The following is a 12162-nucleotide window of genomic DNA, read 5'->3' on the forward strand; positions in this document are numbered from 1 at the left end:
TAAAACCTCTTCACCTTTGCCATAGAGTGTAACTTAATCACAAGAGTAGAGAGTGATACCCTATCATATTCACAGGCCCACCCACACTCAAGTGGAGGTGGCCACACAGAGTATGCATATGAGGAGTTGAGAACCTTGGAGGTTATCTTAGAATCCTGCCCACCATAAAGGCCATGGATATATTCATTTATATAACAACTATTTTTAAAGCACCTAATATTTGCCAAAAGTTATTATGGTATCTTTGAAGACAATAAATACTTTTTAAAAAGTAGAGCTGGGGTAGCCCAGGTGGCTCAGCAGTTTAGTGCCGCCTTCAGTCCAGGGCGTGATCTTGGAGACCTGAGATTGAGTCCCACGTCAGGCTCCCATGGAGCCTGCTTGGAGCCTGCTTCTCTCTCTGCCTGTGTCTCAGCCTCTCTCTCTCTCTCTCTTTCTCTCTCTCTCTCTCTCTGTGTTTGTGTCTCATGAATAAATAAATAAAATATTTTTAAAAAAAATAAAAAATAGGGCCAAATAAGCAGAATTTGGACTGCTAGAAGTTAGCAGGGTAAGTGGCTGTTTAAAGTGAGGTATTAAGCATGGGCTTCCTGGGGAAAGTAACATGTAAGCCCAGACTCCTTACAGTTACCACAGCTTTCCCTTTTTCTATGCCTGGGGAGTCTTCAGATGTTTCTCTCAACTTATTTTCCTTTAATCCTTATCTTTATTTTTATAGAACTAATGAAGTAAGTTTAAAAATTCTACGTTGGATTTTATTACATGTAAATTAAGACTTCACAAAATAAAGTGAGCCAGAAGGCAAAAACCTCATAAGCCAAAAGAAACCAGGGAAACCCCTGAGGTTTCAAGGGGGCTCAAAAGACAAAAATCTGTTGTTCAAAAAAAGAATCCAACATGCTCATGTTTGGTACCATCAGTGAATCAGTATGACACTGGGCCTGCCCAAAGCACATGGTTCATTGATTCATCGATTTATTCATTCATCCCATATAATATGCTGAGAATTTGTTATATGCAAGGCTTGACACTAAGCATGGAAATTTCAAAACTAAGTAAAGTATAATCCCTGACTTTGAAGAACTTACAGTAGAATGAGACACAGAATCTTGTGTAGATAACTTCAATTATAGCATCCTGTCAGCAATACCTACAGCTAGTTTTATATATGAAGAAAATACTCTCCCTGGGCATCTTAGCAGGAACCATGAAATCAAAATACTTAACAATTTAGTGAAAGGGAATAAAGGGGAAAGGAGAGAAAATGAGTGAAAATATCAGTGAGGGTGACAAAACATGAGAGATACCTAACACTGGGAAACGAACAAGGGGTAATGGAAAGGGAGGTGGGCGGGGGGTTGGGGTGACTGGGTGATGGACACTGAGGGTGGCACTTGGAGGGATGAGCCCTGGGTGTTATGCTATATGTTGGCAAGTTGAACTCCAATTAAAAATAAAGAAAGAAAGAAAGAAAGAAACAAACAAATAAATAAATAATATAAAATTACAAAAAAAATTTCTAGATTAGCTTTCTAAAATGTGGCCTAAGAATATTTTGCCAGATGTATATAGTATTCTACAGACCCAGGGTGGGGGTGATGAAGTAAATGTCTCTACCTACAAATGGCTCTTGGGCCAAACCTGGGGAGAGGAAATGCTTACTAATGTTGTGGCTTGATCAGAGAAGAACACAGAAGGGAAGAGCAACCAAATTATTTAATACTGATAGGTTGGTGTTTACCTAACAGCCATATAACAAACTGCACTACCAAGAAGTTAGGGAAACAGTAGCTTCATAAATTGTCTCCAGCATGTTCTGCCACAGGTACTACATGAGAACTGTAGTGTCAAAGTTCTCGTCTGCTCTGGATCCTAATGCACCAATCCATGGAAGACTGGCAGAGCTGATGATGCTGGATCTGTGCAGGGGCTAGGCTGCTCAAGTGCCCTCGTATTTGCTGGCTATTGCTGGGGGACAAACCATCCTAAAATTTAGTGGTTGGAAATAACAGCCATGTGTTTACTTCACAATTCTGCAGATTGAGCTCATTTGGACAGTCTTCTTGTCTAGGCCAGGCTTGGCTGGTCTCAGCTGGGTTTACTCATGGGCTAGTGGTCAGCTGGTGGGTCATCTGGGACTGTTGGTTTATGATAGCTTCATCTGGGACAGCTGGGTTGACTGAGGCCTTACCCCACATAGTCTCCTCACTCCCAGGCTTATTTCCAAGATGGTGAAAGGTTGCAGGAGCAACAAGTAGAGAGGAACTCATTATTTTTGCCATATTAATGTCATTGATGACTTTGGTGCCAGTTAGTCAATTTTCTATATAACAGCTCATTGACTTGGGCTAATGCAGAAGTGATATTTCACCTCACTATTTCTTAAAAGCTAAGCACAATCCAGTGACACACTTATTTTGTTTTTTTTCCAAAGGTAGGAGACATAGGAAAGATGAAAACTCCAGGCCAAAGAGTGATTCATTTGGCATTCTTTTTGAGCAGCCTGCTGGCAAAAAAGTATACAAGGCACGTTGTGCTAGACGTAGGGGTAAAGCTACATGGTGCTGGCACCACAAAGATGTCAGTCTGAAGGTGGAGGCAGCCTGTCCAGCTGGGAAAGGGCTTTCCTCATATATGTATGAGTGTGTGACACTGACCTGCCCAGATTGCTTCAAAAGTCCCTCTCCTTAGCTTTCCCTTTGTCTGAGTCTCCCCTGCCTCTCCTACTAGCTCCTGCGAGTGGTAGTAATGTAGGTTAAGTGGTCATCTCACATAAAGGTAAACCTCCATAAAGGTCACAGGTAATTCCTCCAATGCCCTGGATTCTCCTGAGATAAATGAGGATTTGCTGTATATAAATAATTTCCAGTAGTTTCAGGGAGCTACTAAATTAGCCCCCATTCTCTATGAAGTGAACATATTTTATTCACCAGAAAATACCATCCAGATGTATTTTTGTTTGATAGTAATTGGCTCAACAAGATTTACTGAATACCCTTGTGCCCCACATCATGCTAGGAGCTGGGAATGCAGACATAGCCCTGGCCTCGTGGAATTGACGGTCTCACGGAAGATGCATTGAATTAGCATTGAAATTACCATGATTGCTATGAAAAACTATTGGCTATCATGAGAACATAAGACAGAGGGGGGCTCAATTCCTCTCAGGGAATCAGGGCAAGTTTCCACAAGAATAGTTGTTTCATCTGAGAGCCAAGGGGGAAGCAAGAATTTGTCAGGTAGAAGGGGTGACAGAAATGGGAGACCATGTTCCTTGCAGTTGAGGCATTCAGAAAGTGAAAGAAAGCTAGCTGGAACAAAAAGAAGGCAAGGCAAGCAGCATAGAGGGACATGTAGATGTCCATAAGCCACATCAAAGTTTTTATTTGTAGTTCCTATTGGCGTCGCTATTATTATTATTAAATCTTTCCTTCATTATTTATAAGTCAATTGCTTTTCAAAAAATTATTTAATGATATTAAAAAATTCTATTTTTTAAATGCTATTTCTAATACCTTTGGTCTGTCTGTCCTCAGATACACCTAGCTCTCTATCACTGGGCCAGTCCATATCACTTCAGTGTGGCACCACATATGCAGTTCTTGACAGTGCTGCCTCCCCACCTCATTGAGTATCTTGAGAATTGAATCCTGAGAAACCTCACCCTACACTCAATTTGTCATCTCTTTTGGCAGATTTCAATCCCTAAGACTACTTTTTACCTAGGCTATTCAAATTAATTGTGGAAGTAAAATTTTGTGAGGCACTATATGAATGTTTGACTCAGACACAAACATCTAGAATTTATAGCATTCCATTAAAAATCAAAGAGAAGCTGAACTAAGCTAAATACACCCCTCTGGTTGGCTTGCACTATTCTTTCCCTTTAAACACAAAATGCATGTTACTCCAGGTGGCCTCCACCTCTCCTCTCTGGGTGAAACAAATCAGGTGACGGACTTCCATGACAGTTTTCATCTTCCAGATCATTGGGTTGGTTTCTTGTTCTTATTTCAATTCTGCTAGTTTTAAGTAATAGTCCCTGGTATTTACTAAAGAGCATCCTGGGGTGGTAACCCCCTGGGCTCATAGGCCTTGGGTTCAAGTTCTGATGCACTGGTTGCTGACTGCTCTCTGACACTCTCCATTGGTGTCTTGATGCTGCAGTGGCTCTATATACAAGACGGCTCCCTACAGCCCTAAAATCATACCTATTCATGGGCTCATGTAGATTTCTGTGCTGGTTATTGACTATTGTAATTTGCTTTGTTGACAAATAATCGTGCCCAGTTTAACGTCTATATTTAGAGTTGCTTCAGTGTGAAATGTTCACTTTGTCAGGATTGATTAAAACTTCTATGTCTAAAGAATGTGTTCTTCAGTGCTATGGAATAAGGAAGAATAGGCACTTTGCTTTTCTCTCTCTCTGACTTGAATCAACTTTGGCCTGTTTTTTATTAAGGTGTAAAAGATGGATGCCCATCACTTAATATACCTCAGATGGTGTAATCCTGCTTGTACCAGAAGATAACCTCCACTTGGAAGATACAGGATTTTTAAGCAAATAATGCCAACTGGAAGAAAACAGAGAAGACAAGAAATGTCTCTTTTGTCTTTATTGTATCCAAGTGAATGTTCAGCCAAACTATAAACATATTTACCACAGAGCAATTGTGGTTTTTCTCCTCCAAAATGTTACTTGATTATCTTGACACAAGGCAATGTTACTTCATTGTCTGGCCACAACACAAGTTCTCTCCTCTAGTTAGCAACAAACCAACTTTCCTTAGAGAAACATACTTGATCAGCCTCTTTTTAAAGCTGATTTTCCTGGAAAGTAGCTACCGAGTTATCTGAAACTAACCAAATAATGCATAATGCACTAAAAAATATTTCCTGAAAATAAAAGGTCATTATTGGCTAGATATTTGGACATTTTATAGATGGTGGAAACATGAAGGTTTGGGTGCATTCTCTAACATGTATACGGTGGGTGGGATGAGAGGATGGGTTAATTCTTGAAATACAATTGATTGCTATCAACCATTTTGAGTTCCTGGCAAAAACAAATGAGATGTTGTCTGTGATCCTTGCCACATCTTGTATATTGACTCTAATCAGCATGAATACTATAGGGTATTCCTTAGTTCCATTTATTTAGCAAATGTCTATGGGAAGTCTCTAATGTGGCAGGAACAACAGCTGCTACTCAGTGCTGGGGAAGCAAATGTGACTAAGAATTTGATGAGCTCTACAGATACCTGGAAGATAAAGATGTTTCTTAGCACAGACTGAGATAAGTGATAAGACACTATTCGAAGATGCACTTGGCCTGGGGGTCAGGGAATGGAGAAAGGTCATCTCTCGGAATGCCAGAAGTAAAGGTAATAATAACTATCACAGCTAACTAGAAGCTTCTGTATAAGGGCACAACCCAGAAACTGCAAGAATGGCTTTCTCTCATATCCCATTGGCCTGAACTTACTCTGAGGCCATCCCTAACTGCAAAGGGGGCTGGCACGTGCAGTCTCTAGCTGAACAGCCATTGTCCTGGAAAACACTGGACTTTCTATTACTAACAGGAGTAAAGAGAGAAGGACTATTCTGAAGGGGGAACAGGAAGCAGTTTCTGCACCTGTCATTTTTTTCTCCCAGTTTTCTTGAGATATAATTGACATGTCATATGTATTAGTTTAAGGTGTACAATATCAGCATCTGATATATTCAAAAACATTCAGGCTATATTGCATATATACAAAAATGATCAACATAGGAAGTCTAGCTGGCATCCTTCACCTCACAGAGTAATAATTTTTTTTCTTGTGGATGAGAACTTTTAAGATCACTCTGTTAGCAACTTTAAAATATACAATACAGTAATTTTTTAAAGATTTTTTTTTTGAGAGAGAGTGCCCATGAGTGACAGAAAGGGCAGAAGGAGAGAATCTTTCAAGCAGATTCCCCACTGAGTGAGGAGCCCAGTGTAGGGCTCAGGTCCACAACCCATGAGATCATGACCTGAGCTGAAACCAAAAGTTGGATGCTTAGCCAGCTAAGCCACCCAGGTTCCCCAGTATTGTTAACTGTTGGCACCATGCTATATGACAATCCCCAGGACTTCTATATCTTATTAACTGAAAGTTTGTACCTTACCATCATCTTCACCCATTTCGCCCACCCCTGCCCACCTCTGGCAACTGCCAATCTGCTAAGTATTTGAAGGAATGACAGAGAATCACTTAGAATTGGAAGCACATCAGGATTGGAAGCACATTCAGAGGTCATCTGGTAGCCTCTCTGGGGATATTTGGACCTCCTTTCCAACATTCCCCATCTCCCCAAACTCCCCCAGCAATCTCAGGTGCATTTGCAGTGAGGGGGTTTGTTTGCAATACTTCTGTTCCAGGCACATTAACTGAAAAGAGATGAGCTCTGCCATTAGAAGCTCTCATCACCCTGTTTACATCATTAGTTCTCAGAATCTTGATCTTAAAAATAACAAGTGACACATTAATGAGCTTAATACATTAGCTAATGTAATGGACTCCTTTAGTGGAGGCATGGGAAGCCTTCCTTGCTTCTAGCAAGGAAGATGTTTCTTCTGAATCTTTAGCAAAACTGGGCTTAGAAAGGGGACTATCGGGCTTTAGGGTCCAGCCTTTAGAGGTTTCCTTCTAGACAAGAACTGTGGAATGCGCTTTGCCAGGACCCCTAGTTAACTGAACGTCAGGATAGGCACCACAGAAAGAAAGCTAAGAGAATGCTGAGCCCCCTTCACTGACCTTGCCTAGCTTCAAGGGGACAAATGGACTAAGTGGCTCAGTTCCTTACATCCTTTGCAGATCTTCCCTCTGCAGAAAAATAGGAGCAAAAAGCTTAAAGGCAAGATAGGCTCCTTTAAAAAGAAAAAAAAAAAAAAACCTGTGCTAGTTTGCATATACACTGATGTTATCTATCATTTAATTAAAGCAGTTTGACATTCTCAGGTGTTTCTTTAATGGCACAGGCACACTTCAGTTTCTCATAGGCTGGAAAGTAGGGTATTATCAGAAAATCTGGCACAACTCTGGGTGGATTGTGTGCATAGTTTTAACTGAATTCTCATTTTATTTTTAACTTCTAGAACAGATGGAGTCTGGGGACCAAAATCATCCCACTCTTCCCTGAGCATTTGAAAATGAGTGGCTGTGAGCCCATCCATCGCTTGACCAGAATTTATGTAGATCACCTCCTCTCTGCCACATGTCTGGGCTGGGAGTGAGAGCTATTTTTATTAAAAGATACCTGTTGTGGGATCAGCACTTTGAAGGTTTTGGGGGATATAGACAATGGTCACTGCTGGGTTATAACCAGGCACCACGGGTATGTACAGGTACGAATGTGACAATCAGGTGGAGAAGGAGGCAAAAGTCATAAAAGATCACAGGACAGTGAACAACCAACTGGCTGTGGCTGGATGAGACCACTGAGGCTACTGGATGAGCTCCATGAGGAGGAGCACCTGCGTCCACTAGTGACGTTGCTGGGGAGGCCATCAGGGGGGCTGCTGAAAGAGTGCCTGGTGTTGGCCATCCCTGCTGCAGGAATGGGGAAATAGGGCTCTGAAGAATAGCTGCAAAGAGGAAGAAAGACGCTGGACCTGAAGTTATTTTATCTGAGCAATAGCTTATGTGCCAAAGAGATAGAGAGATAGGGAACGAGGATTCTTCTAGCAGGAACCAGTTAATCTGCAAGTATTCACTGGCACCCATCTGGCTGGCAAAGAAAGTGGCTGTAAAACCGGAGGAATATTTATGGGGCTGAAACAGAATAAACCTCCCTCCTCTGGAAGGAGAAAAGGTGGCTCCAGCTTGCTCTAGGAGTACCTCCTGGGCCAGGAAATGAGCTGGGAATGGGAGGAATGTACCAGCCCAGGGCTGTTTAACATCTTCCAATCTCAGCCTCGCAGACTGGGTGACAAGCCATGGGGCCCTCTAACCCCTCCCTTTCCGTCCCTGCTGCAGGCTCCGTGGCCAGAGCACCCAGACTCCCAGTCACACACTGCGCAGGGGCCTGGGGCACCAGAGAGTCTGGCCACAGGTAGGTCTGCGGGTGCTGGACACCCAACTCAGCTGCTCTCTCCTGTAGCCTGTGGCTTTGCCTGGGAGTGACTTCAGCCCAGTTTTGAACAAACACTCCCTTAGCACACTGTGCCAGGCACTGTTAATGCTAAGCACTTTACAGCATTAACTCATTTCAAGGGTACACTTATCTCCATGAGCGCGGAAAAATGTATAGGATTTTGAACCATTATATTGTACCCCTGAAACTAATATAACACTATGCTAATTATACTTGAATTAAAAAAAAACACATACAAAACATTCCTCTCTGCAATAGGTAATTTCATTCTTCCCAATTGCCAAACGAGGCACAGTGAGGTTGAAGAGCTTGCCTAAGGTCACACAGTTGGCGCTAGCTTCTAGAGTGGGTGCTCTGGCTCAGAGATCCCGGCCGCCCCACAAGGCAGCACAGCATCACCCAGCCTTCTGCGGGGAGGCAGCAGGTTCCCGGGCAGGTGTCCATGTATGTTAGGTCAGCACTGTCTCCAAAACCCACACACTCCTGAATTAGAAGCATCCTCCCATCCTTCTCTTTGATAGGACCAAATATCCCTTTCATTCCTCCTCCCTTACTTCCTCTTAAAATGAGATTTTTGTTAGTGATAATTATTTGGGATAGGGGATTTTCTGGAGCAGAAAACTGTCACCTAAACAGCAGGTGGTTTGCCCTGCATTTTTTTAAATAATAAATTTATTTTTTATTGGTGTTCAATTTGCCAACATACAGAATAACACCCAGTGCTCATCCCATCAAGTGCCCCCCTCAGTGCCCACCACCCAGTCACCCTCACCCCCCGCCCTCCTCCCCTTCCACCACCCCTAGTTCGTTTCCCAAAGTTAGGAGTCTTTATATTCTGTCTCCCTTTCTGATATTTCCTACACATTTCTTCTTCCTTCCCTTCTATTGCCCTGCATTTTAAAAGGGAAATGAAGTGAGTGCTGCTTTGTCTTAGATGACACTTAAATGTGGCTCTCAGGGGGTGCTGGCAGATGAGCCCCAGAAGCTTGCTTGATATGACACTGTTTCTTTTTTCCCTGAAAGTATTCAGTTAAGTCCTCTTTGGAAAGCTCTGCCTGGATTTCCCTCACCCTTGGGGCAATCCATAGGACACAATCATCGTCAACAATGTGTCTTGTGGTCTGAGCTATTCGTCCAGTAGAGTCCATGCAAACCGGGGAGTGGGGGTATGGAGTTGGGGGTACTTCAGTAGAGCAGTCCCCCATGTGAAAACCCCTCGGAGGCCTCTCCACGACCTCTCCCTGCAGTATTCTGGATTTCTGTGGGTATCTCCAGAAAGAATATGTATGTATAACCCCAGCCAGACACACATACTGACATGTTCAGTAACTTTGAGAGTATAGTCTAAGAAAGAGGAACACATCCCTTGGAACACACTCCTCCCCTCCTAGTCCACCCTGGAGACAGCAATCTGAGGAACATTATCAGAGGTCTACTTCCTTTTGTAAACCATCTACCTCAAGGGCCTACCAGCCCATTAAAAGTACCCCCAGCAATGGTACTCCCCACCCCAATCAACCTCCTTTACTACAGAAACCTGAGAAGACAGAGAAAATTGAAAACTAGGGGTTTTATTTTGTTGTTTTTAAATCCTGGGTCCGATAAAAATTTTAGGCACAGCACCCTTCTCATTGAGTCTATACACAAGGAAGGCATCTGGGACACGATTTATCATATCCTGTTTAAAGCACACTCAGAAAGCGTAGAGAAAGGGGAGGAGAATGTATTCTTCGAAATCAGCTTGTTTGTCTCTTATTTCTACCAATTTGTGAGATGACAGGAGGCAGGGGCTAGGCTTGCCTCACCCACTGCCGAATTCCCAGTTCCTGGTTTACTGAAAAGACAATGGCATGACTTTCATAGGAATAACTAAGGGAGGCCCACCAGCTTCCCAACACAACAGCCTGATCCATTCTCTTCTTTCCTGAATTCTCCTTTAAAGAAGCATCTCAGAAACTACCTAGGGACTCTTGGGACTGACACCTCTCAATATCTGTGCATGGATTTTTACCAGGGCCCAAAGAGAACCACAAAGTAAGGAAGACGTCATTGCAACAAATCACCGGTCTGGGGCAAAGACATAGTATAGTCATAAACTGCAGCTACCAAGTTGATTCCCTAAAAAAGAAATATTTGGAGTGGAGAGGCCAGGCCCAAGTCACAAGCAGGAGACATAGAGAAGTTCTCCCATCCCAAGCACAGAATTCTTTTTCTTTCTTTCTTTTTTTTTTTTAAGATTTTATTTATTTATTCAAGAGACACACACACTCACACACACACACAGAGAGAGAGAGAGGCAGAGACACAGACAGAGGGAGAAGCAGGCTCCATGCAGGGACCCCAATGCGGGACTCAACCCCGGGACTCCAGGATCACAGCCTGGGCCGAAGGCAGGCACCAAACCACCAAGCCATCCAGGGATCCCCTCGAGCACAGAATTCAAACTGAGGTGTGGAGCCTGAGCAAAGTCCAGAGATCTGCAAGGTCAACTGAATGTGCCCCAAATTAATCTAATTGTGTCAGATACATTCACAGCATAACTTATCTGCTCCCTTCTGGTAGCTTTCCTCTCATCCTCAGAACTTCCCATTTCTGGGGCACCTCGTGCATTCAGCTCCTTGCAGAAGTCAGGGAACATTCCTAACTCCTCACCAAGTTCCACTAATTTACCTATTCAGTGTTTCTGGGATCTGTCCGTTCTTCTACTCCTGCTAGAAGTTTCTGGATTCCATTCCTCCCTTGTCCTTACTTCTATGCTCATGCCCTAGTTAAAGACAATTTCCCTTGTCTGGGTTACAGTACCACCTGCCCCCCAGGCCTGGCCCTCCCAGTGCTTCCCTCTCTAGGCAGAACAATTTTTCTGAAACACATCTCTTCTTGGGTCCCTTAAGTAGAACCCGGTTACACTGAGAACGAGGCTCAATTAGCGTGCCCTGTGACAACAGCCCTGCGGGCTAACCTCCCGCTCGCTCTCACATCCTCATACTTGATGCTCCAAGAATGCCCGATGATTTGCCGTTGCCAAGTGAGCTCGATGTGATGCTCCCATGACTTGCTGCCTCTCTGCCAAATTTCTTACCTTCTCCTTTTAAATATTTTTGTGGCTCTAATTTCTTTTTTATTTACTAAAGTATGAAATGAACAGAGTTAAAAGAAATCAAATAGCAAACTTCTGTTTCTGATAAAATGTCATACTTTGTATACTCACAACCTGGGTGATCCAGAACAACTAGAAACACTAAGGGGAAACTAACTTTTTCTCTTTCTTTCTCTTTCTTTCTTTCTTTCTTTCTTTCTTTCTTTCTTTCTTTCTTTCTTTCCTTCCTTCTTTCTTTCTTTCTTTCTTTCTTTCTTTCTTCTTTCTTTCTTTTCTTTCTTTCTTTCTTTCTTTCTTTCTTTCTTTTTTTCTTTCTTTTCTTTCTTCTTTCTTTCTTTCTTTCTTTCTTTCTTTCTTTCTTTCTTTCTTTTCTTTCTTTTCCTTCCTTCCTTCCTTCCTTCCTTCCTTCCTTCCTTCCTTCCTTCCTTCTTTTTATCTTTCCTTTTTTTCCTGTGAGGAAAATTATTATTTGACTGCAAAAAATCTAGAAACATTGAAATAGCAAAGAATATCCTGAATGAAATAATGTGAGAAAGAGATTACAAAACAAGAAACAAATGGTTGCAAAATGTCAACTCTCCTAAAGTGATCTGTGGAGTTAGGGCTAACCTCATAAAACTTTACTGAGTTTAGCTTGGGATATTGTTTTGCTTAGGGCTTTTTAGGGGGGGTGGGGAGTATATATATGGTGTGTGTTATTTAAAAAAACGAATCAAAATTTATTGAGGTAAATATTAGGGTACCTTGACAGGTTTCTAATAACAGCTCCTCACATATGGACATGCTCTTTATTTGTTTTAAGTCTCTACCCAGTCATGTCAAACTTCAGTGGTGGTTTGAGCAATAGTGGCTCTCTTTTCTTGATCAAGATATAACACTTACACTATCTAATTCTGTAGAGTCCACTGAGATGGAAATATTATGTTTGTAAGAATTATATCAAT

The sequence above is a fragment of the Vulpes vulpes genome, chromosome 12 (genome assembly GCF_048418805.1).
Source record: "Vulpes vulpes isolate BD-2025 chromosome 12, VulVul3, whole genome shotgun sequence".
In the NCBI taxonomy this organism is placed as follows: Eukaryota; Metazoa; Chordata; class Mammalia; order Carnivora; family Canidae; genus Vulpes; species Vulpes vulpes.